At 43.3% G+C, this 25,328-nt stretch overlaps 1 protein-coding gene across 9 annotated transcripts in view; it reads right to left on the bottom strand.

Annotated features, from left to right (window-relative positions):
* The window catches only part of CAMKMT (calmodulin-lysine N-methyltransferase), a 431,738-nt gene that overhangs the window by 22,929 nt on the left and 383,481 nt on the right, over positions 1-25,328 (bottom strand). For 7 of the 9 annotated variants that reach the window (XM_064572544.1, XM_064572542.1, XM_064572540.1 and 4 more), the window contains one exon: positions 25,081-25,328. This exon is cut by the window's right edge and continues 310 nt beyond it. The exons of the other annotated variants lie outside the window; for them this stretch is intronic. The gene's annotated coding sequence lies outside the window, so the exon portion shown is untranslated. Of the gene's footprint in view, positions 1-25,080 lie in introns of those variants that run through there. 9 annotated transcript variants of the gene reach the window in all.

The raw sequence follows: 25,328 nt of genomic DNA on the forward strand, positions 1-25,328 counted from the left end.
ACCCAGCTTTCAGTGCTCTCTGGAGAGACGGGATGACTAGTTTAAATATTGGCTCTACCACCCCAGACAAGTTCTGTAACTTCTCTAAACCCAAGATAATAATGCCCACCTCATCATGAGGAAGATTAAATGAAATAATGCACAAAAGCATTTAGCACAGTTCTGGCATATAGTAAATGCTCAATAAACCCTCCTCAAATGTAAAATGTAGGATCCAGGAAGAGAAGCATGAACAGTGAGGAGGCCCTGACCTGGAGGTAGCTGTTTCTGTCAGTGAGTTGGCCCAAGCTAAGTTGAAGGAAGAGACTAGCAAGGCTGGCAGGAGGGACAGAGCCCACCAGTGTGGGAGGACTCTGAGGCCAGCCCCTCAGACATCAGGGGATCTTCTGAAGTGAGTCCTGAGGACATGGGACACTGAAATCACTGGCCAGCCTGAGCAGCAGAGGGGAGGTATTGACTCAGGAAAACAAGAAGGGGAAAAGGAGCAATCAAAAGGTCTGGAGAAAGTGAACTGGGGAAGGCCAGAATAAGAAAAATGGTTGCCTCCGTACTCAGCCATCATGGTTGGGTCCTCTTCACAGTGGTGATCCCCAGAGACTTTGGCAATGGTTGTTTCCCTCCGTGGGGAGAAGAAAGGTGGGGTGACAGGAGACTGAATGCTGAGGAGGAACTACAAAATGCCTGGCTGACAGAAATATCCTCTCTCCATGTCAAGGCCTCTACAGACCTTTGTCTTTTTCTGTTTCTTCATCAGCAAAATTTCCCAACTGCCCAACTGAGGTATTGTAGGGATCAAAGGAGGTATTTGATGTAAATGTAAACCAGACATATTAAATAAGTCTCGGCTATTGTTATCTTGTCTGTAGAGAGAGTAAAGAATATTAAGTGAGGAATTTTTTTAGTTGAAAATTTCAAGCATATACTGAAGTAGGAGAGTATGGTGAACTCCCATGCACCTGTGATCCAGCTTCAACCATTATCAATTTATAGCCAATATTGTTTCATCCTTCCCCACCCTCCCCCCAGCCCATATTGAATTATACTGAAGCAAATCCCACATATCCTATCACTTCAGCTGTAAATATTTCAGAAGATATTTCTAAAAGATAGAGGCTCTTTTAAAAATATAACCATAATTACATTATCACATAAAAGAATTGACAGTAGTTTCTTAACATCATCAAATACTGAGCCAAGTTTCAAATCTCCTCATTTGTCTTATAAATGGACTTTTACAGATGGTTTTGCAAATCAGGATCCAAACAAGATCAACAGCTTGCATTTGGTTGATCCAGGGAAGGGATTTTTCCTGAGGGCTTACCCTTGTCCTCTCAGCCTGCCAAGGCTAGGAGACCTCTGACTAGGATTTGCCTAGACCCAAAGAGAGCAATGGTACCTTAGCATCATTTGACCATTGGTTCATATCTTTGAAGGGGTTCTTGGACATTTAACTATGGATTGAGTAGCCCTTCTGAGGTTTGGGGACCCCCCCAAAAAAAGCATCTTGGGGTACATTGGAAGTATTGGGGGCAGACACCGGCTCCTTTGCTAAGGTGCAGTTTAAAACAGAGAATTTAGGGGCGCCTGGGTGGCTCAAGTCGCTAAGGGTCTGCCTTCGGCTCAGGTCATGGTCCCAGGGTCCGAGGATCAAGCCCCCCATCGGGCTCCCTGCTCTGCGGGAAGCCTGCTTCTCCCTCTCCCACTCCCCCTGCTTGTGTTCCCTCTCTCACTGTGTGTCTCTCTGTTAAATAAATAAATTAAAAAAATAAAAAAAATTAAAACAATTTATTTTTTATCTTACTTTTTCTTCCATTTTTTAATTAAGGAATAGTTAACATGTAATATTATATTAGTTTCAGGTGTACAACATAGCAATTCAATATTTATATACATAATGAAATCACCTTGATAAGTCTAATTACCATCTGTCCATACAATGTTATTACAGTGTTACTGACCATGTTCCCTGTGCTGTACTTGATATCCCTGTGACTTACTTATTTTATAACTGGGAGTTTACACTTCTTAATTCCTTTCTCCTATTTTGCCCATCCTCCCACACCCCTCTCCTCTGGTAACGACCAGATTGTTCTCTGTATTTGTGAGTTTGTTTCTGTCTTTTGTTTGTTCATTTGTTTTGGTTTTTAGATTCAACATATAAATGAGATCATATAGTATTTGTCTTGCTCTGTCTGACTTATTTCACTTAACATAATACCCTCTAAGTTCCACCCATGTTGTCACAAATGGCAAGATCTCATTCCTTTTTTATGGCTGAGTAATATTCCATTGTGTGTGTGTGTGTGTGTGTGTGTGTGTGTGTGTGTGTGTATCACATCTTCTTTTTCCATCCATTTATCCATGGACACTGAGGTTGCTTCCATATCTTGGCTATTGTAAATAATGCTGCACTGAATGTGGGGGTGCATATGTCTTTTTAGATAAATACCCAGAAGTGGAATTGCTGAATTGTATGGTATTTCCATTTTAACATTTTTGAGGAACCTCCATACTGTTTTCCACAGTGGCTGCACCAATTTACATTCCCACCAACAGTGTGCTAGAGTTGCCTTTTCTCCACATCCTCGCCATCCCTTGTTATTTCTTGTCTTTTTGATACAAAGCCATTCTGACAGGTGTGAGGTGATACCTCATGGTGGGAAAACAGAGATTTTAAAAGCAGACCCTGGAATTCCTGCCTCTTCCTTTTCCAAATCCCACTACTCCTCCTTTAGTTTCCACCTCCATCACCGATCCTGCCTTGCCCTTGGTCTTGTCCCTCAGCCCAGCCCCTGTAGCATTTAGCACCTACCACTTCTTTTTTTTTTTTTGATCATTCTAGGAAGCTTCTAGGAGTGGAAGTCAACTCTCTTAGAGGATTTGCTTCTGCACACAATACATATCTTGTCTTTTCAACTAAATTCCAAGCTCCTAGAGCTCAGGGACCCATAGCATCTGGCACATACTTGGTCCAAGTACCCAGGACCTCTAGGTGTCTGACAGGTTTACAATATGAATATCTACGTTATTTGCAATATGAATATCTCAAACCAGTATTCCTTATACTTGCTTAAAATGTATTCAGTGGGGTAAGACAATATGGATTTGCTATTAATAAAATTACATGCCTCTTCCTAGGTATTCGGAGTAAGGGATTGATTTACTGCATGCACTGAACACATGTGAAACATTTTTGTTCTTATCAAAAGAATACACACACAGGTGCAAATCAAGTAGTGCATACACACTTATGATTAAAAATGCCACAGCTTCTCCCACCATTGGCCCACTACTCAGAAGCAACCTCTTTGATCTGCTTGATTTTTAGTTCTTCTGACAGATCTAGGGTTGCCAAGTTCAGGGAGGAAAAGTATAGGATGCCTTGTAAAATTTGAATTTCAGACAAACAATGAATATGTCCCACATATTCTGTAATATTTTATCTATTTCATTAGATCTCTCATCTAATGTATAGATTTATATACATTATACCTCTAGTGTATTATATCTCTATTTCTTCATTTATCAACTTGCTAGAGAGTATCCATGGAATTCTGAGTGTGAAAAATTTCAATATTTATATTATATTCCATTTTCCTGTTTGCCTTTATAACTTTTTTTTAAAGATTTTATTTATTTATTTGACAGAGAGAGAGAGACAGTGAGAGAGGGAATACAAGCAGGGGGAGTGGGAGAGGGAGAAGCAGGCTTCCGGCTGAGCAGGGAGCCCGATGCGGGGCTCGATCCCAGGACCCTGGGATCATGACCTGAGCTGAAGGCAGACGCTTAACAACTGAGCCACCCAGGCGCCCCTGCCTTTATAACTTTAACAAAACATTAAACCTGTATTTATGCATTCATCAACTTTCAACAGTGCCTCTTGACTGTCTACTTTGTAAGTTGAGATATTACTAATATCCTATCCTTTCTTCTAGATTTTTCTTTCCCTTTCCATGTCTCACCTTCTGCTACTATACTCATATTTTTACATTAATAAGGTTGTTAAAAACTTATATTCTGTTCTGATACACAACCTAGTTTTCCAAGCTTTGTCTAAAGGTTGACTCTTGGGGCACCTGGATGGCTCAGTCAGTTAAGCATTTGCTTTTGGCTCAGGTCATGATCCCAGGTCTTGGGATCAAGCCCTGTGTCATTGGGTTCCCTGCTCAATGGGAAGTCTACTTCTTCTTCTCCCTTTGCCCCTCCCCTGACTCATGCTCTCGCTCGCTCTCTCTCTTGCTCACTTTCTCTCAAATAAAATCTTTTTTTAAAAAATAAAGGTTGACTCTTATAATGGGAAACTGATCATATGTATTGTTATTATTGTGGAATTTGTATTTAACAGTAGTCACAGTGTTAGGATTACACATCCTGCACTTCAAGTCAGTGCTGTGATCCCTTAGCCTCTCCAAGAGATGTTTCTAGCACCAGCTCAAATGGATTCTCATTTCTTACACTTTATCATTACCTTAATATCATGTCACTTTTAGCTTGCTTCATATTTATATTCATATTCAGATCTTGACTGTTTTTAATCAATTTTCCCCCAGTTGTCTTACTCTCTTTTTTTAAGAATTTTTATTTATTTATTTGAGAGAGAGAGAGAGAGAAGGCACAAGCAGGCAGAGCAGCAGGCAAAGGGAGAGGGAGAAGCAGGCTCCCCGCTGAGCAAGGAGCCCAATGCAGGGCTCGAACCCAGGACCCTGGGAACATGACCCGAGCTGAAGGCAGTCGCTCAACCAACTGAGTCAGCCACCCAGGCACGCCCAGTTGCCTTATTCTCTTGCATTACTTACTATTCTCATATTCTTATTTTAAATTATTCAGTCTATCCAGAACCACCTTCCCCTCTTCCCTGGAGGCCTCTGTTGATCCTGCTCCGGTGTGGGCTGGTTGCTCCCCAGGTTGCTAGGTGACTGCCATCTCCAGACTTCTCTTTACTGCTCTCCCAGGTTGGAGCCCAGGTTCTCTTCTTTCTTCCATCTTATGTCCTAGTTTTACTGAAGTATAGCCTCACGTAACTTCCTAAGAAAGGGCATGCTGGAGACAAACTTTCTGTGGTCTTGTTTGTCTGAAAACCCCTATGTTGTCTTTCATTGGACTAGTAGTTTGTGTTTAGGATTCTAAACTGAAAATAACTTTCCTTCAGAATTTTGAAGACTTTACTCCATCACCTTCTGGCTTCTGGTGTTGTTGAGGAGAAGTCTGACACCATTCCTACTGCTATTCATTTGTAGGTGATCTGATCTTTGTCTTCAGAACCTTTTACAATCAACTCCTTATGGTTAGTGTGTTGATATGCGACTGGGATGCATCTAGTTGTGGGTCTTTTTCAGTCATGCTAGACACTAAGTGGTCCTTCCAATGTTGGACCAGTCTTTCTTCAGCCCTGGGAAATTATCTGCTGTACTTTCTTTGATAATTTTCTCCACTTTCATTTCTATTTTTTTTTTCTTTCTAGGATTCCTATTAGTGAGATATTAGATTATTCCACTGTCTTTTTTTCTCTATTTTCTCTCTCTCTCTGTCTTTCTGCTCAATGCTTTGTGAGATTTCATCAACTTTTTAGTCCTTTTACTGAACATTTTATTTCACCCATTGCATTTTTAACTTCCAGGAGCTCATTCTTATTCCCCAAATCCCATTTTTAGAATGTATTTTCTTCCCCACTCCATTTGAAAATTCTAAAGAAGAAATTGAAAGTGATTTTGTTTCCCAACCTCTGTTTTCCCAGGGGTGAGATTTTTCAGCTTGCTTATTTTTTATATATTTTCTTCATGCTAATGGTTGTCCTCATTCTGTACATATGCCTCCTTGGTTAACTTCTGATGTTGAGTACAAAAGAACTCGAGATGGTGTGGATTTACTGTGCAATTGTGCATATCCTTTGCCCGAATGGACTTCCCTGAACCTTTGTGAGGTTTTCTGAATGAACTGGCTCCCGGTTCCCTCTGCTGCCCCTCATAAAGCATTCTATGTGTGGTTTCCTTCAGCTGGTTCTTGTAGTGATGGCTCCATATACTCGATATATTCCAGAAATTTGTTTACCTCTCTTATTTGTTGGTGGCCTCCTCCTCCCCTCTCTAATGTTATAGGTTTATATATTTTTAGAATTCTAAAACTTTATTTCAACAAGACTTTGGGAAGGATGGGAGCCAAGCGTGTATCCTGGGTTCACCATCTTGAACTATCGAAAGACTCATCCTTAGCATCTTGTGGCCTTCACTCTTACAACGGTACATATAAACTAGGACCTGGTTTCCCCAAACTTCTTCCTGCACAGGTTTGGGGTCCCCAAGAAATAGAATGAGGGTAGTCCTTCCTTGCAAACACCATCTTCTTCCTCACCACAGGTCCTGAGAGCCTCTATAACACTGAGTGTGCTACCCTTTGTCCTTCATTCCATCTGCTCCCATCCCCAACCTAGCTTAGCCCTTATGTGCCCTCAGACCCCAATCCAGCACCATTTCCTTAGAAAAACCTTCTCTGTTCCCCCCGACTCAGCCAAATTCCTCTATGGTATGGCCTTTTGTTGTTTTTGCCTTTGGTGTCAGATTCAAAAAATCATCACTGAGACCTATGTCAAGGAGCTTACCACCTATGTTTTCTTCTAGAAGTTTTATGGTTTCAGGTCTTATGTTCAAGTCTTTAATCCATTTTGAGTTAATTTTTGTATATGATGTAAGATAGTGGTCCAGTTTTCCCCGCACCATTTATTGATGAGACTGTCCTTTCCCCATTGTATATTCTTGGCTCCTCTGTTGTAAATTCATTGAGAATTCTGTCCTCTATTCTGTTCTGTTGATCCATGTGTCTGTTTTTAAGCTAATGCCATACTGTTTTATTTTTTATTTTATTTTTTTTTTATTTTGTTTATTTATTTGAGAGAGACAGAGATAGTGAGAGAGAGCTCGAGCAGGAAGGAGGGGGAGAAGCAGGCTTCCCATGGAGCAGGGAGCCCGATGCGGGGCTCGATCCCAGGACCCCGGGATCATGACTTGAGCCGAAGGCAGAGGCTCAACCATCTGAGCCACCCAGGCGCCCCTGCCATACTGTTTTAATTACTATAGCTTTGTAATATAGTGTGAAATGAGGAAGCATGATGCCTCCAGCTTTGCTCTTCTTTCTCTACATTGCTTTGCCTATTTGTGTGTTGGGGGGGGGTGTTTGTTTTTTGTTTTTGGTGATTCCACACAAATTTTAGGATTACTTATTTCTTTGAAAAATGCCACTGGAATTTTTGATAAGGATCATGCTGAATCTATAGATAATTTTGGATGGTATGGACATTTTAACAATACTGATTCTTCCAATCCATGAGCTCAGATTATCATTCCATTTAATTGTGTCTTCAATTCTTTTCATTAAATGTCTTGTAATTTTCAATAGGTAGATCTTTCACTTACTTGGTTAATTTATTCCTAGGTATTTTATTCTTTTTGATGCAGTTGTAAATGGGATTATTTTCTTGATTTCTCTTTCTAATAGTTTGTTATTAGTGTGTAGACATGCAACAGATTTTTGTTTATTGATTTTGTATCCTGCAATTTCTGAATCCGTTTATTAGTTCTAATGGTTTTTTGATGGATTCTTTAGGGATTTCTATGTATAATCTCATGTCATTTGCAAATAGTGACAGTTTAACTTCTTCCTTTCCAATTTGGATGCCTTTTATTTCTTCTTTCTCTTGCCTAATTGCTCTGGCTAGAACTTCCAATACTATGTTGAATAGAAGTGGTGAGAGTGGGCATTCTTGTCTTGTTCCTGATCTTAAAGGAAAGACCTTTCAGCTTTTGTTGAGTATGTTAGCTGTGGGCTTGTCATATATGGCCTTACCAAAAGCAAAAGTGACAAAAGCAAAAATAAACAAGTGGGATTACATCAAACTAAAAAGCTCTTGCACAGCAAAGAAAACCATCAACAAAATGAAAAGGCAACCTACTGAATAGGAGAAAATATTTTGCAAATCATGTATCTAATAAGGGGTTAATATCCAAAATATATGAAGAACTCATACAACTCACTAGCAAAAAAACAAACAAACAAAAAACCCACAAAACAATCTGATTTTTAAAAATGGGCAGAAGAGGGGCGCCTAGGTGGCTCAGCCGTTAAGCGTCTGCCTTCGGCTCAGGTCATGATCCCAGGGTCCTGGGATCGAGCCCCGCATCGGGCTCCCTGCTCAGCAGGAAGCCTGCTTCTCTCTCTCCCACTCCCCCTGCTTGTGTTCCCTCTCTTGCTGTTTCTCTCTCTGTCAAACAAATACATAAAATCTTAAAAAAAAAATGGGCAGAAGGGGCACCTGCCTAGCCCAGTCAGTGGAGCACATGACTCTTGATCCCCAGGTTGTAAGTTCAAGCCCTACATTGGGTGTAGATTTTATTTAAATGAATAAATAAAAACTTTTGAAAAATGGGCAGAAGATCTGAGTAGATATTTTTCCAAAGAAGACATACAGATGGCCAACAGATACATGAAAAGATGCTCAGCATCATTAATCATCAGGGAAATACAGTGTTCACTTTGGCAGCACTTATACTAAAATTGGAGCAATCATCAGGTAAATGTAAATCAAAACCCCAGTGAGATAGTACCTAAAACCTGTTAGAATGGCTATTACCAAAAAGATAAGAAATAACAAGTATTGGCAAGAATGTGGAGAAAAGAGAACCCTCTTTCACTGTTGGTGGAAATATAAATTGGTGCCGCCACTGTGGAAAACAGTATGGAGAGTCCTCAAAAAATTACAAATAGAATTACCATATGATCCAGCAATTCCACTTTGGGGTATTTATCCAAAGAAAATGAAAATACTAGGAAGCCTGGGTGGCTCTGATGGTTAAGCATCTTCCTTTGGCTCGGGTCATGATCCCAGGGTCCTGGGATCAAGCCCCACATCAGGCTGCCTGCTTGGCAGGGAGCCTGCTTCTCCCTCTCCCTCTCCTGTTACCCCTGCTTGTGCTCTCTTTGCTCTGTCAAATAAATAGATAAAATCTGTAAAAAAAAAAAAAAAAGAAAGAAAGAAAGAAAGAAAGAAAGAAAGAAAGAAAGAAAGAAAATACTAACTCAAAAAGATATATGCACCCCCATGTTCATTGCAGCATTACTTACAATAGTCAAGATATGGAAGCAACCTAGGTATCCATCAACAGATGAATACATATAGATGTGATGTATATATCCAATGGAATATGATTCAGCCATAAAAAGGAATGAAATTTTGCCACAACATGGTCATTTGCAACAACATGGATAGATATTGAAGGCATCATGCTAAGTGAAATAAGCCAGAGAGAGAAAGATAAATACCAGATGATCTCTCTTACATGTGGAATCCAAAACAGACTGAAAAATGAACAAGAAAGCCCCCAAACTCCTAGATACAGAGAACAGATGGGTGGTTGCCAGAGGCAGGAGATGGGAGAAGTAGGTAAAGGGAAAAGGGAGTCAAAGGGTGAAAGAAAGAAAGAAAGGGGGGGAGGGAGGGAGGGAGGAAGGGAAAGAGAAAGAAAGAAGGGAAAGAGAAAGAAAGAAGAAAGAAAGAAAGAAAGAAAGAAAGAAAGAAAGAAAGAAAGAAAGAAAGAAAAATGCCTAAGATAACTTGTGACATGTGACAATAGAATTAAAAATATATATGTTTATTATATGAATTTTATATTTCTTTTTTTTATTTATTCATTTGAGACACAGAGAGAGAAAGAGGGAGAGAGAGAGCATGAGTGGGGGAGAGGCAGAGGGAGAGGGAGAGCAACCTCCCCGCTGAGTCAGGAGCCCAATGTGGGGCTCGATCCCAGGACCCCGGGGTCATGACCTGAGCTGAAGGCAGATGCTTAACCATCTGAGCCACCCAGGAGCCCCTGAATTTTATATTTCTTTCACAAAATTTTAAAAATCTGACACTAGCAACTTATTGGCCACATTCTTCTGGAAATTTACTTGAAATCATAAATCTTAGTTTCCTCATTTGTAAAATGGGGTAATAGTATCAACCTTCCTTGTGAAGGATTAAATGAAATAAAGTGCCCAGAACAGTGCCTGACCCATGGTTAGGTTCTCAACAAATGACTTACTGTGTTTGAGAAGTTTGAGATGGCAGCATGTCTTGGGGCACAGGGCAAGGAACATGTGAGGAAGGAGAGGTTTTATACATTTGTTCAAATATAGATTGGGGGTGCCCGGGTGGCCCAAGTGGCTCAGTTGACTGAGCATCTGACTCTTGATTTCAGCTCAGGTCATGATTTCATGGTTGTGAAATCGAGCCCCACATCCGGCTCTACACTCAGCAGGGAGTCTGCTTGAGATTTTCTCCCTCTCCCTTGGCCTTCCCCCACTCACACATACTCTCTCTCTAAAATAAAATCTTTAAAAAAATACATATATATAGTTTAGATATAAGAACTGAGGAGAGAACATGGAAAGTAAGATCAGAAGAATTGGCAGGGGTCAAATAAAGATGGTTCTTACAAAAAATTCTGGAAATGTAGACATGGGCACACGTATTTACTAAGTACCTAGATGTCATGGATCCATGAGAAAGGATTAAAATAGCTATTTAGACAGGGCATTAAGGAAAAGAAAGGCTTATCGGGGAGACGGTAAAGTGCCAAATTTCAGGCAAGCTGAAATGGAGCATCCATATTTTCCTGGGAGTCCTACATTTGTATAAATTTCCACATTCCCCAAAATGTCCCACTCCCGCTCTTCCACACACCTCAAGTTAATTTTTATTGTACTTTGTGTTTTCAAGCCCCTCCTTGGTCAATTCATCACGTTTCCTTAGCATACGCCCAAGCACTGGTGTAGACCACTAAAGCAAACAGCTCACTGTAAGCAAAGAAAGACTAAGATTTATGCTAGCCTTTGACAAAACACCAGTGGGATAGGTACTACTTAGGGAATTCCTTTATAGAAAAACTTACAGTATCCTTTATTTGGTCCCCAAGACATGGCAATGAGGAAACTCCTCTGGCCTTTGATAAATAAACCAAATAGATTTATTGGCATTATGTGAATTGTCTTTTTCTCTTCCTTCACAGTACTTAAGAGGCATCCCCCTAGGGAAAAAAAAAAAAATGAAAATGAAAAATATAGTCTGGCCCCATGGAACAACTTTTCTCTCCTTTACAGCACTTACCTCAGTTTGTATGGTTTGTGGAGTGAGACCGTGCCTGTTTTCTGTCCACTTTGATGTCCGAGGCACTTGAGCAGAGACCTGGCACATAGCATGTGCTCAGTAAATCTCTCTTGAGTGAATGAATGATCACGAAGGTGGCCACAAAAGAAACATGTCTTCAGCTAATCATAGTTTGGGAAATAACTCACACGTGCCCAAAGCAAACCCCACATATACTCCATCTTAGACATCTGATATCTGACTAGGCGTAGACATCCAGGCCTTCATTACTGCTGTGCAAAGCCTGAAGCCTCAGCTCTGCCCATGGCGAGCCCTGTGGTCGAGAAGATGGATTCCGGGGCAGCCCACAGGGCTTGAGGCTTATATGGCCTTCTGACCACCCAAGCATTCTGCAGGGACTTTGTTCAGGAAGACAGAATTGTGACTCATCTCTGGACAAGGCCCTTGAAGCCTGGAAGGAGGGAAAATAGCCAACTCAGCCAAGAAATCAGGACGAACTTTTCAGCTGAGGCCACAGAACCCCCAGGGGGTGGTCCGGAGGCTGCCTAGCACCGATGTCGGTATTCCTTGCTGGGAACAATATCGCTCCACACCTCAGCTACCTTTTTGGCTTTGGCTTCCCAGTGGTGAGGCTCTTATTAAATTTGGGATTACCATGTGTAAAGCACAGTCTGAATTTTGTTTGCTCTGCCATGTAACTTGCCTTTCCAAACACTCAGTCAGAGCTGCATTTAATCTACTGACCACAGGCTTAATCGGCAGGTGGCCAGGAGGCCCCACCAAATTCCTCCTGACCCTTTGTTACCTGGCCTGGAAGGGAGAGACCCCTTGTTTGGGAAGTGTTTCTCCTCCCCCCGAACATTTTCAGTATTAAGAGTCTTTTGTCACCATAAATCTGAAGCAGGGGATTATGACGGGTAGGCTGTCACCCAGATTGTTTCTTGCAGGGGATAATGGGAAAAGTTTGCGGGCTGGCCTAATGAAACCTTTATTCGGGGGACAATACCGTTTCCATTAAGCTAAAGCTCAAGCCTCAACAATGCCTCAGAACAAACCCAATTTGAATATTTAATTTGCGATGGAAGGGGCTGAGTAAACATCTCTCTCCCCTCAGCCCCTTTTGGGAGACCCCTTGCAGCAAATCTGAGGAAGCTTCCAGAGTCGTTAATATCAGGTTAGCAGCTGTTGCTGCCAACATCAAAAGCGGAAAGATCTAAATCTTTAATATTCCATTGACATCAAGGAATGTTTAGTCGTAACCGCCCCCCCCTCAAAAAAAAACCAGGAAGGGAATGCTAATCATATAAGCGACCAACTAGAATCTGTCTGTTCTGAGCCTTGCGGGCAACATAGACTTTTGGATGAGAGTTCTCCCCACCCCACCACCAAGCCCAAGGGAAAGAAACACCTAAATATGCTGGATCATTTTTTAAAATGGCTGCAGTGATGTCAAATGCACTGTTCGGGGAATGGAATTTTCGGGGTGTTCCTCCTTTACCTGGCAACCAGGCAGCGAGGAGACAGGCCCTTGAGAGATGGGGTTGTGTGTGGGCGCCTCTGCGCTGAGAATAGGCTCCCCCGAGAATAATTCCTCTGCGGCTCCCTGGGAGTTTTCTTGTCCCTACCCATGGCGTGTCTGCGGATTCTTGGTCTCCTTTTTGCCTCTTGCTCCCTGGGGGACACGTCCTTTGTTCTGCCCTCCCAGTGATGGTAATGGGTCCTAACGAGTTTATGGGCTGGCTGTATTTCCTCATCTCTTCTGCTCTCCTTAATTTTCATAGTCTCTACCGATGGTACAGATGATGAGAAGCCACTTAATCACCGTACGGGGGTGAATCTATCACACTAACACACTCCATTTCTCTGTCAAAAACCTTGGCTTCTCCCTTGCCAGGAAGGAAGGGCAGGGAACACAGGGAAGGAAGGTCTCTGGTGTTGCTGACCCAGTGGCCTCTGAGCCTCACCTCGGCCCAGGTGAGCAGGCCACAAGTGACCCCACGTGGGAGTGGCAGCTGTGATCACAGTGCCGGACACCAGGTGAGACACTACAACTGACTTCCCAACATCCATTCACGGGGATTAGCCATCAAGTCCCAAGACAAAGAAAGCATTTCAGGTGATTTTAGGGACTGGCCACCCGAAGCACCTAACCACTGGCGACCACTTGGAGTCCCTGGAGGCCAGAGTCCCAAGAAAGCTGCTTCGCAAGCAGGTAGTGTGAGTGTGAGTGTGTGTGTGTGTGTGTGTGTGTGTGTGTGTGTGTGTGTGTGGCAGGAAATGAAGGCTTGGCACATGACTTCTGAGGTGTGGCTGACCTCTGATCTGTCTGCGGTTCGGGCCCCAACCTGGCCACATCACGTGCATGGGAGCCTCAGCAGGGCCCTTGGCTCGGACACGGCTCTCCACTGTTGATTTGCCCCAGTGACTCTACCCGTCCAACCGCCGAGCCCCAGGGATGCCCCCCTTCTTTTCCTCTGCATCCAAATGAACCGAAAAGCCTTCTCTCCAGCTGGGCCTTCCCTCTGGGCAAAGGTCTCACCGGCAGAATGGCCGGGGTTCATCAGGGCACACCATTCCCTCAGCAGAAATGGTGCCGGGCCTGAGATGGCTGGGCAGGTCATTCTACCTCTCTGAGCCTCAATCTCTTCATCTGTTGCAAAGCGGATGATATAACAACAACAAGGTCAGAGGGTGGATGTGAAGAAGAGAAAGGGTTAGGGAGATGGTGGTCAAGTGCTCAGCACAATGCCCGGCACACAGTTTAAGTGCTCAGTGAATGTGAGCTGCAATCCTTGGTTGAGGTTTTCTTTCCTTTAAATAGTCCCAGGGTTGTAGGACATGTGATCGCTGAAGACAACTTTCAGAGGTGTTCGTTGGGAGGTTTGTAACATTTCTGCCAATCCCTGAGTGCAGCCTAGAAAAAAGGGTGGAGATGGGGCCAGAGGTGTCCTGGGCTGGTTCATTCCTAGCTGGTTCCCATTCTCCTCAGAGCAGGAATAGAGAAATCAAGATCATGTCAATCCTCTTCTTAAGGTCTTCCAGAAGATTCCCACTAAAATAAAATCCAGCTTCTCCTCCATGGGCTACAAGGTCCTATACACTCTGCCTCATACCATGCACTTGACATGCGCTGTGCCTGACACACCCAGGCTCTGCAGATTTACTTCTGCCTCAGGGCCTTTGCACTCTCTGTTGCCTCTGCCCAGAATTCTCTTCCTTTCAATCTCCAAAGCTTGGGTCTTTTTTGTCATTTAGGTTTCAACTAAAATGATTCCTTCTTCAAGAGAGCTTTCTTGACCTTTTATCTAAAGGAGGCCCAGTCACTTTCTAAAATAGCAACTCATTTTATTGTCTTCAGCAGACCTATCCTGATTTGAACCAGCCTTATTTGTGTGCATGTAGATTGCCTTTCTTCCCCACACTAGAATGCTGCTCTGTGAGGTCAGGGAATTTGTATATCCGGTTTACAACTCTTCCCTGAGTGCCTGGCACCTGTTAGGCTTTGAGGAACCTCTATGGGATGAGTGGATTTTTACCTCATTTAACCCCACGTTCCTGCTGAATCAAACATTTTCTGAAACCACCCCCTGCGCCTTAGCTTATGAGCCGCCTGCCCTGGTAGGGCCTTCCCTCCCACTGCCACCACTTCAAGACCCACAACAAGTCTGGCCTCCTCTTCCAAAGTGTACTTGCTCCTCCTTTATCTCTAGCAACCTTTCTGCCAGTCCTTCCCTACGGATCTGCATTGTTTGAGGGCATGCTCCATCCCCCAAAGAGTTTGGAAGTACTGCATGGGTCTCATTCTCTTATTCCCATACAGGCAGGTGTATGCACTGTCCAGTCAGGAGAGCCCTCCGGGCCCCAGGTAACATTGTAAAGCTTTTAAGTGGCTTTTGACACTGGGATTCTCCCATTTCTGTTCCTTCCCCAGGTCCTGGAGTCCCTTAACTTCCCCTAGGTTCCCAGTGTCCTCTCCCCCCCAACCCCCCATTTCACTTCGCCATCCCCACTAAGGCCTGTTCTCAGGTCTTTCACACCAAGGACCATGACAATGTCACCTCTGCCAAGAAAAGCCCTGTTTTAACAGTACTCCCCACCTTGAGCTAAGGGGAAGATGTCCTGTTGGTGGAATTTCAGTATTAGTAACACATTTCTTTCCCACCCAAGAGCTTTCCTGTGCTCTTTAAATCTTGTCACATAGGGAATTACTTGCCTTGCATCTGCTGAGCTCAGTGGGGCCTTATGACCAGGACAGAGGCTGGTCTCTGACCTCCCTGGGTTTTTCCCTTAGTACCCCTGAGTGCTGGATGCCTAGAAAATAGTATGAGTGAACTGTTATATCCTGGGGGTTATATCCATAGAAAGAATAGAAATGAGCTGCTAGTCCTACAGCCTCATCCTGTCTGGGCACTGCCACCTCTCTCTCTCTCTCTCTCTGAGCGTATCAGAAGATATTAGGCAAGGCCCATCTGGGGGGCCCAGGAAGTATCAGGATATGAAGACCCCTGTTCCCAAGTGCCCGTGAACTTGCAGATCATGAAGCTGGGAGTGGTGCATGTGGAGGTCCCATCCTGCCTGTCGTTGGTCCTCTCACACCTCCACATATCCCTGGCCAAGTGGAGCAAAGGGGCTCGCATTCCGAAATCAGTCGGTTCAGACTTTTGTGCTGACCACCCGATTTTCATCCTGCTAGTTGTAGGTCAAGCCCAGACTTTGAATCTTCCTCATTGTCACTGTGTCCCCAGTCCACACTGCCGTTTCTTCCACCAGGACCACCACGTTACAGGAGCCTCCTAACTGGAATCTCCACTTCCTCTAAACTACCCTCCATTCAGCATTCGGAGTGAGCGTTAAAAAAAAATCTCCATCTGATTGTGTCATTTCCGCTACTCCAAACCTTTCCACGGCTGCTCATCAGACTCCAGATAAAAATCCAAACTCACTCGGTCCTGTACAGTCCGGCCCTTGTGCATCCTACATCTCTCCTCCCTAGGCCCCCTTTTGCTCCTCAGGGGCACCAGCTCCAGTCTACCCTGGGGCCTGCCTTCCTCATTCCTCCCTCTAAGCTCCTCAGCCCCACCATCACTGCTTTACATGACTGCTCCTTCTCACATTGGAGACCCTCAGGGAGGCTTTCTGCATCCATCCCGTCTGAAGGAAGGCCCCTCTAGAATTCTCTACCAGTAGGACCCTATCGGTTTTTCATAGACTTTATCACAATTTACAACCATTCCATAAATGCCCTGGCACATTTACTGTTTAGAATGCAAGCTACATGTGGAGAGCAATTCTGTCTTTCTCACTAGGGTCTAGCATCTAATGGGGTCTTTTTGTTCACTATTAGATCCGCAGCACCTAACAGGGTGACCAGCACCCAATAAACATTTATTAGATAAGTGGATACAAATGAAGGCTCTAGGGCCCCCACTGCTTCTGAAATGACCCCACTATCCCGCCTTGCTCTCCCCCCAGATTCAGCCTGCAACAGAGCAAGGCGGGATAGTGGGGTCATTTCAGAACCTCACAAGACAAAGCCTACTTAGAAGTACTCAGTATTCTCTAGGACCAAGCTAATGCAGGACAACTTTTCTTGGCAGCATCAGGGAATGCTGATTCCCCGAGGTGATGAAAATCTCTGGCCCTGATAATGGAAGGTCTTTATCTTCAATACTTCACAATTTAGTGTGAAACGGGAAATTATCTAGTTCAGAGAGGAGGAAAGTGATGCCCAGAAAGTAAGTAGCTTGCCTGAAATCACCAGTTTATTACTGGTACAGTCTGAGCTGGAATGCAGTTATTCTGATTCTGACTCCATTGTTCTTTCTCCTGTAGCTTATTTTCTCTTGTGTCTTCTAGGAGCCTGAGAGTGGCTTGCCTCAAAACCACCATTTATTAGCTCATGATTCTGTGAGTAGGAACTTTGGGCTCGTTCTCAGCTGGGTGGTTTTTCTGCTGACTTACCTGACTCACTCAACGCAGTTATAGTCAGCAGCTAGTCTGCTAGGGGCTGTTAGGTCCTGAATGCCATCACTCACAGGGCTGGAATAATGGGGACAAACAGGCTCCAGGTGTCCAGTGTCTAGCAGGATAGCCCGCGCTTTTTCACATGGTAGCTGGCTTCCAAAAGTGTCAAGAGAGAGCAAACTCCATTGTGCAAGAGATTTTCAGATCTCTGTTTCAACTCGGAGTTCCTAATGCCTCACTGGCCAAAGTAAGACAAATCAAGGTGAGAATCAAGGGTGGGGAAACAGATTTCGTTTCTTGATGAGCAGAGCTGCAAAATATTGTTTTGTTTTCCCAATCTACCACAAGGGTGAAGCCCGATAAACCCCTTCAGTATCATATTCATATTGAGAATATTGTAACCCTCCTATGGTTTATCTAGTCTGTTTGGGGGGGGGGGTGCAGAAAAGGAGGCTGAGGCTAGAAAACCCCCCCTGCTGTGAGGTGAGGGAAAAACACAGACAGCAGGCTGGAGACTCTGAGGCCTCAGTCCCCCAACCCAGGTGGTCCTACAGAAGTGGGCTGACCCAAATACCTGGGAAGAGAGGAAAACACCTCAGACAGCTTGGGAGCTGTGAGCTGTCTCATTCTTGTTGGCTCTTGGCATCATGAGATGCCGCTTATATAAATGGTTTAGCCAAGAGAAAGAGAGAGAGGGAGTGCATTCCACTCAAAACAGAACGGTCAGGGCTGTGCCCTCTGCTCCTAAAAATAAAGCCTATAAAGGAAAATGAAGGCTAATGCACCTGGAGGTGAAACCACAGGTCAGGTGGGCAAAGCTTTTAAATGTAGTGTCTTCTGCGTTGGGAACAGCATGGTGACATTCCCCCAAGCTCAAGGAGAGCTCGGCCATCAGGAGGCAGCTTTCACATCAAGGCAGTGATGGTCACTTTCCGACCCTGTCTAACAGAATCATGCTAAACTTCCAAATTTCTCACACTGGTGGGCTGCGAGCAATAAAAAGCAAGAATTTCATTTAAAAGCGGCGTCCTTATTCTAGATTGAGTAGGCAGTTTTCACCGGTGTTTCCAGATCCCTCCGCCAAACCGTCCCTGTGGACCCGGCGCAGGCTGGTGAGGTGACAGCGCCCACCCGGAAGGCAGAAGGGCTTCCAAACGAGGTGAGGGAGGGACGCTGCTCTGAGGACTTTTTCTTGTATTTCCAGACAAATTAAAAACCTCCTTACCAGCCATTCATTCGGAGGAGGCCTCTTCCTTCCTCCACAGGGGGGCTGCAGTGTTGGAAGGAGATCGGATTCTGGGAGGCTGGGCCTCCCGGGGCTCTCAAGGAGGGGGAGCCTGCAAGAATGGAAAGAGAGAGGCCCTAACCCTGAAGAGATTGGCAGGCAGGGAGTGGGGGCAAAGTGCAGCCCAGGTCACTGGGAAAAAAGAAATCTCAAAGTAAGGGAGTGGGGGAAAGTTCCACTTCCAGCCTAATTATGAAAGAAGCCTGGGTAGAGAGGGGCGGGAGAGCCCAAAGGAGCGAGAAAGGGGAAGTGAGACGTTGCAGAGAGCAGAAAGAGATTCTCAGGGGGCAGGGGCTATTGAAGGAGCTCAGGCAGGGAAAGGTGTCGCCTCTTCAAACACGGACCGGTTAATAACAGATTCTGAGAGACCTGGGAGCACATTTGCCTGGGACTCCCAAAGAGGGAGGGCAAAATGCCCTATTAAGGGTGGGACGAATTGATTTCCCAAAGAACAGCACCACTTCCTCCAAATGCCCTCCGCAGTTCTCCTTAATCTGCCCTGGAGGCGGCAAGTGACCTCTGCACAGGCTCCTGGAGGCGCCTTTGTTCTGGGGCATTCGGCAGCCGCTCCGCCCCCACCCCTTGCACCTGGGCAGCAGACTCGAAATGCACTTGTCCACCCTTGGCTGGCTCACAGGGAGGGATGGGCGGATGCCTTTGTATGGGAAACGCCACGAGTCCTCCAACTCTTGTTTTCTCTTCAGCTTGACACGTTCGCTGATGGTTTTCCTGTTCCTCTTGACAGCCACAGAAACCTACTCCCGGGGAAAAGGGAGTTTAGCCTGCGATACTTTATCTAGCGAGACAAGTTTGTGATTGGGACTACCCAGACGGGCAGACCCTCACTATTCAGGGCGAGAGCCCTGCCATTCAGCAACTCCGGTCTGCCCTAGAATCCCAGGTGTTCCCTGCTGAGTCCTAATCCAGGCCCTCCGAGGTTTGCTAATTTAATTGTGTAATGGTCCACACCTGAGACATTCCCTTAACTATCTTTAGGACATTACTTGGCTTAAAGGAAAGACTAATAAGAGTATTAAGACAGGGACTTAGTGAAAGCTTTTGTCATCTCTAAAACATCTGAGTCAAGCAGAAGAAAACTGGGGGTAGGGGGAGGAGGAGGCGACCTCCAAGTTAGAAAAAGCAACAAGAAGTAATTAAAGTTTTTGCTAAGTGAGTCTGAAATATGTATTTAGCCCTTGTAAATTAAATACCCTGGGTTTTTAAAGAGCGATTTCCCCAAACATCTATTACTCACATCAGTAGGGCAGACAGTAAGCCACTGTAAGATTTATAGAAACTAAAAGACTTCCTATGCCAAAGGTTAATGAAAGTGTAATTTGAATCATGAAATCTTTATGTGTCGGCTCAGTTTACACCGAGGGCTCATTAAGGATGCGTTTGGTTCGGCGGGCGGAGGGTGACGTCACTGCGGGTATTTAAATGGGCGGGGCGAGGCTGCACGGCGGGTAATTCTTTAAAAATATAAAAGCCTCCTTCTTTCCTTCTGTCTCTCCAGCTGTAACAACTTCACTGACTGTCTTGGTTCCACCCCGAGGATTTCACTGAGAGAACACGTTAGAGGGAATCAGGAAGCAGAGAAAAGGTCACAAATAAGCACCTCAGGAACAATGAAAGCTTTTCTCTATGCAGCAGTGGGAGAGTTGCTAGAAAAACTGGAAAGGTATTAATCAGAAGTGGCTATAAATCCTCTGGAGTTTTGCTCTTATAAAACTCCTCAGAGAAAGTCTTGAAGGAAATGCAGGTCAAAGCCCAAAAAAGCTCTTGATCAGAGATTGCTGGAGGAAAATCTTCCCAGACGCCTTTAATAGGCAGCAATCACCCCAGGAGTGGGGAAGCCAAGTACGCTTGAAACATGGTTGCAATTCCTAATAGGTCTTGTCACACTTAAGGCACTGCAAGCTCCATCCAACGAACAGCTGAAGCTAGCTGGCGATTCATAAAGCCAACAGTTTAAAGTTTATTATGATGAAAGCACTTAATGACAGCCATCGCTAGGGGCCCATCATTTATAAAGCTGTGCTGAGTATTAGACATGTAGCATGACCACCAATTTTATGTCACAATTGCTACCATAAAATGACCTTTGGTGATTTTTGCTGCATGTGGTGGACAGCTCTTCCTTCACATTAGTGCTCTGTGGCTTTCTTTGCAGACTATTATGCTGTCTAAAGCTTATTTGGCACTGTCGTGAGCCTCAACCCTTGTTATTACCCCGAAGGCCTGTCTAAAAAAAAAAAACAACTCATGCTATATTACGCCACTCCAATAATTTACAGTTCTTACCAGCCTTGGTTAGTGTAATATTTTAATGCAAATATGCTATACCATTGCATTTTATTAAAAAAAAAGTTCCCATGCATGTGGCTAGGACAATATCCATATGATGGGAATTCACTGAAATCAGCTTCTGATTCCCTGGTCAAGTCTCATTGTATGGGCACTCTTTTCCCTGGTGGGTTAGAACACCTCCAAATGGGGGGGGGGGGGAGAGAGAAAGGTTAATTAAACTTCCCTTGAGAAAGAGATTTAAAAAAAAAAGACCCTATGTGTGATAAACCCACCTAAGGCAGAAACACCAATTCTTACTTCCTTACATCCCGTCCCAATGCAAATTTCCATCTGAGTAACATTATTTAATTAGGATTCCATTTTCCAACCTGCTTTGTGTAGTTAGAAAGTGTTTGAATACCCGGCCACTTTACTGCTCTGATGTAAAATGCTGCTGAAAAAAAAGTGGTCTGTCCATGCTACACCACCTTTAAATTGTGTATATAATTTTATAAATGATATAAAATCTGCTTCTAGTCCCTGAAACACACACACACACATACACACACACATGGCACACTGCAATTTTGGAAAGATTTAAAATATGTGATTTCTGCTGGTACCTACTGTATTGGGTTTTATATAAAGCTTTTTTCAATAAGGTAAATTGTTACATGACAAACTCATCTTCCACCATTATCATCTGCTGTTTGTGTTTAACAACAGGAGTGCCGCTCTAACAAAACTGTTGTAATGGCTGTACAAATTACTCAGCTGAAAGCTTTTCACCAAACAAAACAGTATTAATCAGCAGTTCTTATGAAGGTGCTAATTAAAAACAATTTTCTTCCTCAGTTTGCAATACTAAAGCCATCTTCACTTGCACATTTTCCAATATACAGCTACTGTATTTGCTCACACTTCAGGCCCTCTATTAACTATTGAATCTCCTATTAGCCATTTTATTACATTTCTGTTTACAGGCTTGTTGACATTTTAAAAGTCACAGTATGATCTGTTTTATCTATTAAAAAAATGTATTAATTGAAAAGTCAGGGACAAAAAAGGCAAAATATAGCCTCCAAACGCAGACTTCCAGGGCGGAGAGCACAGTGAGCTTTTAGCCACAGCCTAGGCAGTAAGCTTCCTGGGTAAAACAAAGTCTGAGAATGAAAAGTGGCATTTCAAGCTTAATGGTTTCTCAAACACCAACAAGCTCCTTCCTGATTTGGAAAGAGTCCACTGGGGAAAACATTTGCCCTGTCTAAATTCAGTTTCTAAGGAGACCCTGACTTTCAAATCAATCTTTCTAAATTATGAGATACACTCTGCATAATTATGACATTTCATGCAGTCTGAACTCAGGAGATTTTGATCTGGGGTGAGGAGTATACCTGCAATCTGGAAACTGGAGTCCCAATCTCGGGTCTAAACAGCCTCATCTCTTCCTTCTAAGTGTGTGTGTGTGTGTGTGTGTGTGTGTCCATACACTTTGATTCCCTCCCCTGTGTGGGTGTCCTGCCCCATATACCCCACCAGAATCTAGTGAAAGGGTCCTGTCAGACGATGCCACCCAATTGTTTGGCATGGATTGGAAACAGGTTGAATGCTGACTAAGCATAAAGACAAACTCCATGGAAGTTGGGTTGAGGGAAGGGATAGGTCCATTCCTATTAAACAGATAAACAAACAAAAGCCTAACCCTTAGGAGAAGGTATGCTCTACTTTGGTAGCGGGAAGAGGGGAAAAACAACAACAACAAACCCACCACCACAACAACCTCCTGCCTATGGTATTAAAACCAGCTTCTCCAACTGTCAAAAGCAGTTAACTAGTTCAGGACAGACACCTGGCTGTTGAAATAGGGCTCCAGAGGGCCACTAATCCTTCCATTCACTCAGTTAACTGCTGGATCCCCCAAATTGATTCAACAGGTATGCCGTGGTAAATTCAGCCCATACTGAAGCCAAAGGGAAAATCAGCAAGGGGTGGGCAGCTCTTCTCTGAAAACACCCGAGGAACCAGCCAGAAAAGCTTTTATGGCCCCGACAAGTTTTCTGCTGAATACTGAGCACCTAAATTACCCTTCCCTAATGGAAGTTACATTTTCATGCTCAGTCAAAAAGCCGACAAAATACACAATTTATACAAAATAGCATCAACCTCTTAGGTAGTCTTTTCTAGCACTTTTATCCCAATTCACAGCATATATCTTGCTATAAAATAAAATAAATTTTTTATAACCAAGTTGTATGTGGCTGTTCATATCACCACATTAGAACTGAGCATGGGTGATATGGGAAACATTCTTACATCCAACCCAATCTACTTAGTAGGATAAAGGAAAATCATGAGTTTTATCAGGGGATTCAGGTACATGGAGAAGAGGAATATCATAATAATTCTAATGATTTCCTACGCGGACAGGCTTCCTTTTGAAACAAACACAGGCATAATTACCTAATAGATAATTATGGAAGGGGTATTTCAATTGCAATTATATGACCCAACAATGATGCATAGAAATAATTCTTAATCATAAAGTTAAAAAGAAATGAAGATGGTAACTTTTCTAAAGCAGATGTATTTTTTTCCTTCTCAATACTGGCATTTCATAAAAATTTGAGAAAATAAAAACACTTTTAAGTTCTTCAGTAATACGCAACATGAGTTTCTCACAAACTTCCAAAGAGCCTGGACTAGAGATATTTCCAGGTGAGGATCCCATAAAGAGCAGATCTACGAAACCTTTAGCATTTTACAGGAGACTCTCTAGGTTTTAATCACACAATAAGCATACTTCTTTACTAGGTATCTTTTGATAAGAACAGCTCAATTCTTACACCGTGTCTCAAGCTTAGGAAACTACACATACTGTTCTCAGCTTTTTTTTTTTTTTAAAGAATACATTCCTACTAGCTCACTTTTTTAAAATAAAATTTCTCCCAAAGAAATAAACGCTGGATTTCTACACCCAGGACACACAAACGCAAATTAAATTCTTGCCAATTCATGTATTTTCGTGAGAAAACAAAGAAAATATTCTCTACATTTCCAAAGAAAAGAAACAGAACAGACCATCTTAGGTGCTACTATAGGGATGGGTTTTCTTTGTCTGGCAGATTTAGTTGCAGGTTTTCCAGAAGAGATAATTTCTGCTATATTTTCACCAGTATAAATGGAACTACCTGTGTTGCCTTTTAAAACATTCCAAATTCTGATTTTTAAACAAGAAAATATGAAGCCAGTGTGCAACCTATACAGTCGCCAAAGGAGAGCTGCCACTAGCTGAACTACCCAGCTAAATGGCTGGTTTGCATTGCCCTGGTCTTTATCTAGCACCGAGAATAGACTGCTGTTTTATCCAAAGAGGAATAAATTGCTGTTATTGTGATGTTAGCCCATCACTTGGCATTGCAATTCAAGTTTTTGTGAGAAAGAAATGTATGATCTAACTGCGACTTGACCTATGCCTTCCGAGATCCATCTAGGTGCTCTAATGGAGCAGAAAGAGTGGTGAATACAAGGACATGCAAACCGATGGTGAAAAATTTGTTTGATGATAGAAGTGAGCAGAGAAGACGTTTGAGAGTGGCTGTTTTTATGACCGTTAAGTTTGTTTAACATGCAAAAGGATTTGCCCCCGGTCTCCCACCTATCCCTTTAATTGCAGCCCGCTAAATACACTCTCTGCCTCGACTAAAGATAGGAGAATATAGAGCTAACCTACTAATGACATTACTGCTAAAGTGGGCCCAGATGATTCCTTACAGATAAACATCTGAATTTCCACAAAAGGCATTAGAGCGTCTCGTGGATGCACCAGGCAAGGATATGCTTGGGTTCCCTGCAGAAAAGTCATTCTCTCTTAATCCTAGGTAGCACCTAGTAAATGTTTACTACACACTCGAATCACAGCATACACCACTATGTGCTTCCTTTAAATCAGGTAATTGTGTGGTCGAGTTTTGAAAAACTCCCCCTGGTTGCAATTTAGTTTATCAGCCATTTATTCAAAATTTCTCTGGCAAGGACCTATTTTGAAAGAGGTCTGGAGAACGGCAGCAGTTAGATGTGAGCCCCGATAAAGGCTCACTTTTCATTCATAGTCAGAGCCTAAATGTGCTCTTCTTGTACCTAAACAGATAATAAGCACTCAGCACACTCCTCCTCCTTGACACAACACATTGAGACTAATCACACATAATTGGAGAGGAGGGGCAGAGGGCTGGCCACACTATTGTGTCCAGAGGACAAACGGTCAGTTTATGAGGCTTTGGGCTGATGTAGTCATTTCTTATACATCCATAGGGAAAAAAAACATCCTGTTTAAAAGGAGAAAGAGAATGAGTGAGAGGGACAGCAAAAAAAAAAAAAAAAAAAAAAAAGGCAGATTTAATACAATTAATTTGAAGGAGATGAGAAAGATAGGCTTTATTTATTTATTTTTAACCAGGAAAGAATCATGATGTTTGCTGTGTTTACAGATTAAAAAGTACCACCACCAAAACAGAACAAAGACCAAGATCTTTTTGAAAAGGGGGGGTGGGGATCACCGAAAGAAATTCTGTCTCAATTAGGAAGAAAAAGATTTAGGTCTCTCCCGAGTCCAATTCAAATCTTAGGCTGTTTGTAGATACGTAAAGACAAACAAAG

Source organism: Mirounga angustirostris, unplaced genomic scaffold (genome assembly GCF_029215605.1).
Source record: "Mirounga angustirostris isolate CCGP_5_RB_7025 unplaced genomic scaffold, mMirAng1.0.hap1 SCAF_10, whole genome shotgun sequence".
In the NCBI taxonomy this organism is placed as follows: domain Eukaryota; kingdom Metazoa; phylum Chordata; class Mammalia; order Carnivora; family Phocidae; genus Mirounga; species Mirounga angustirostris.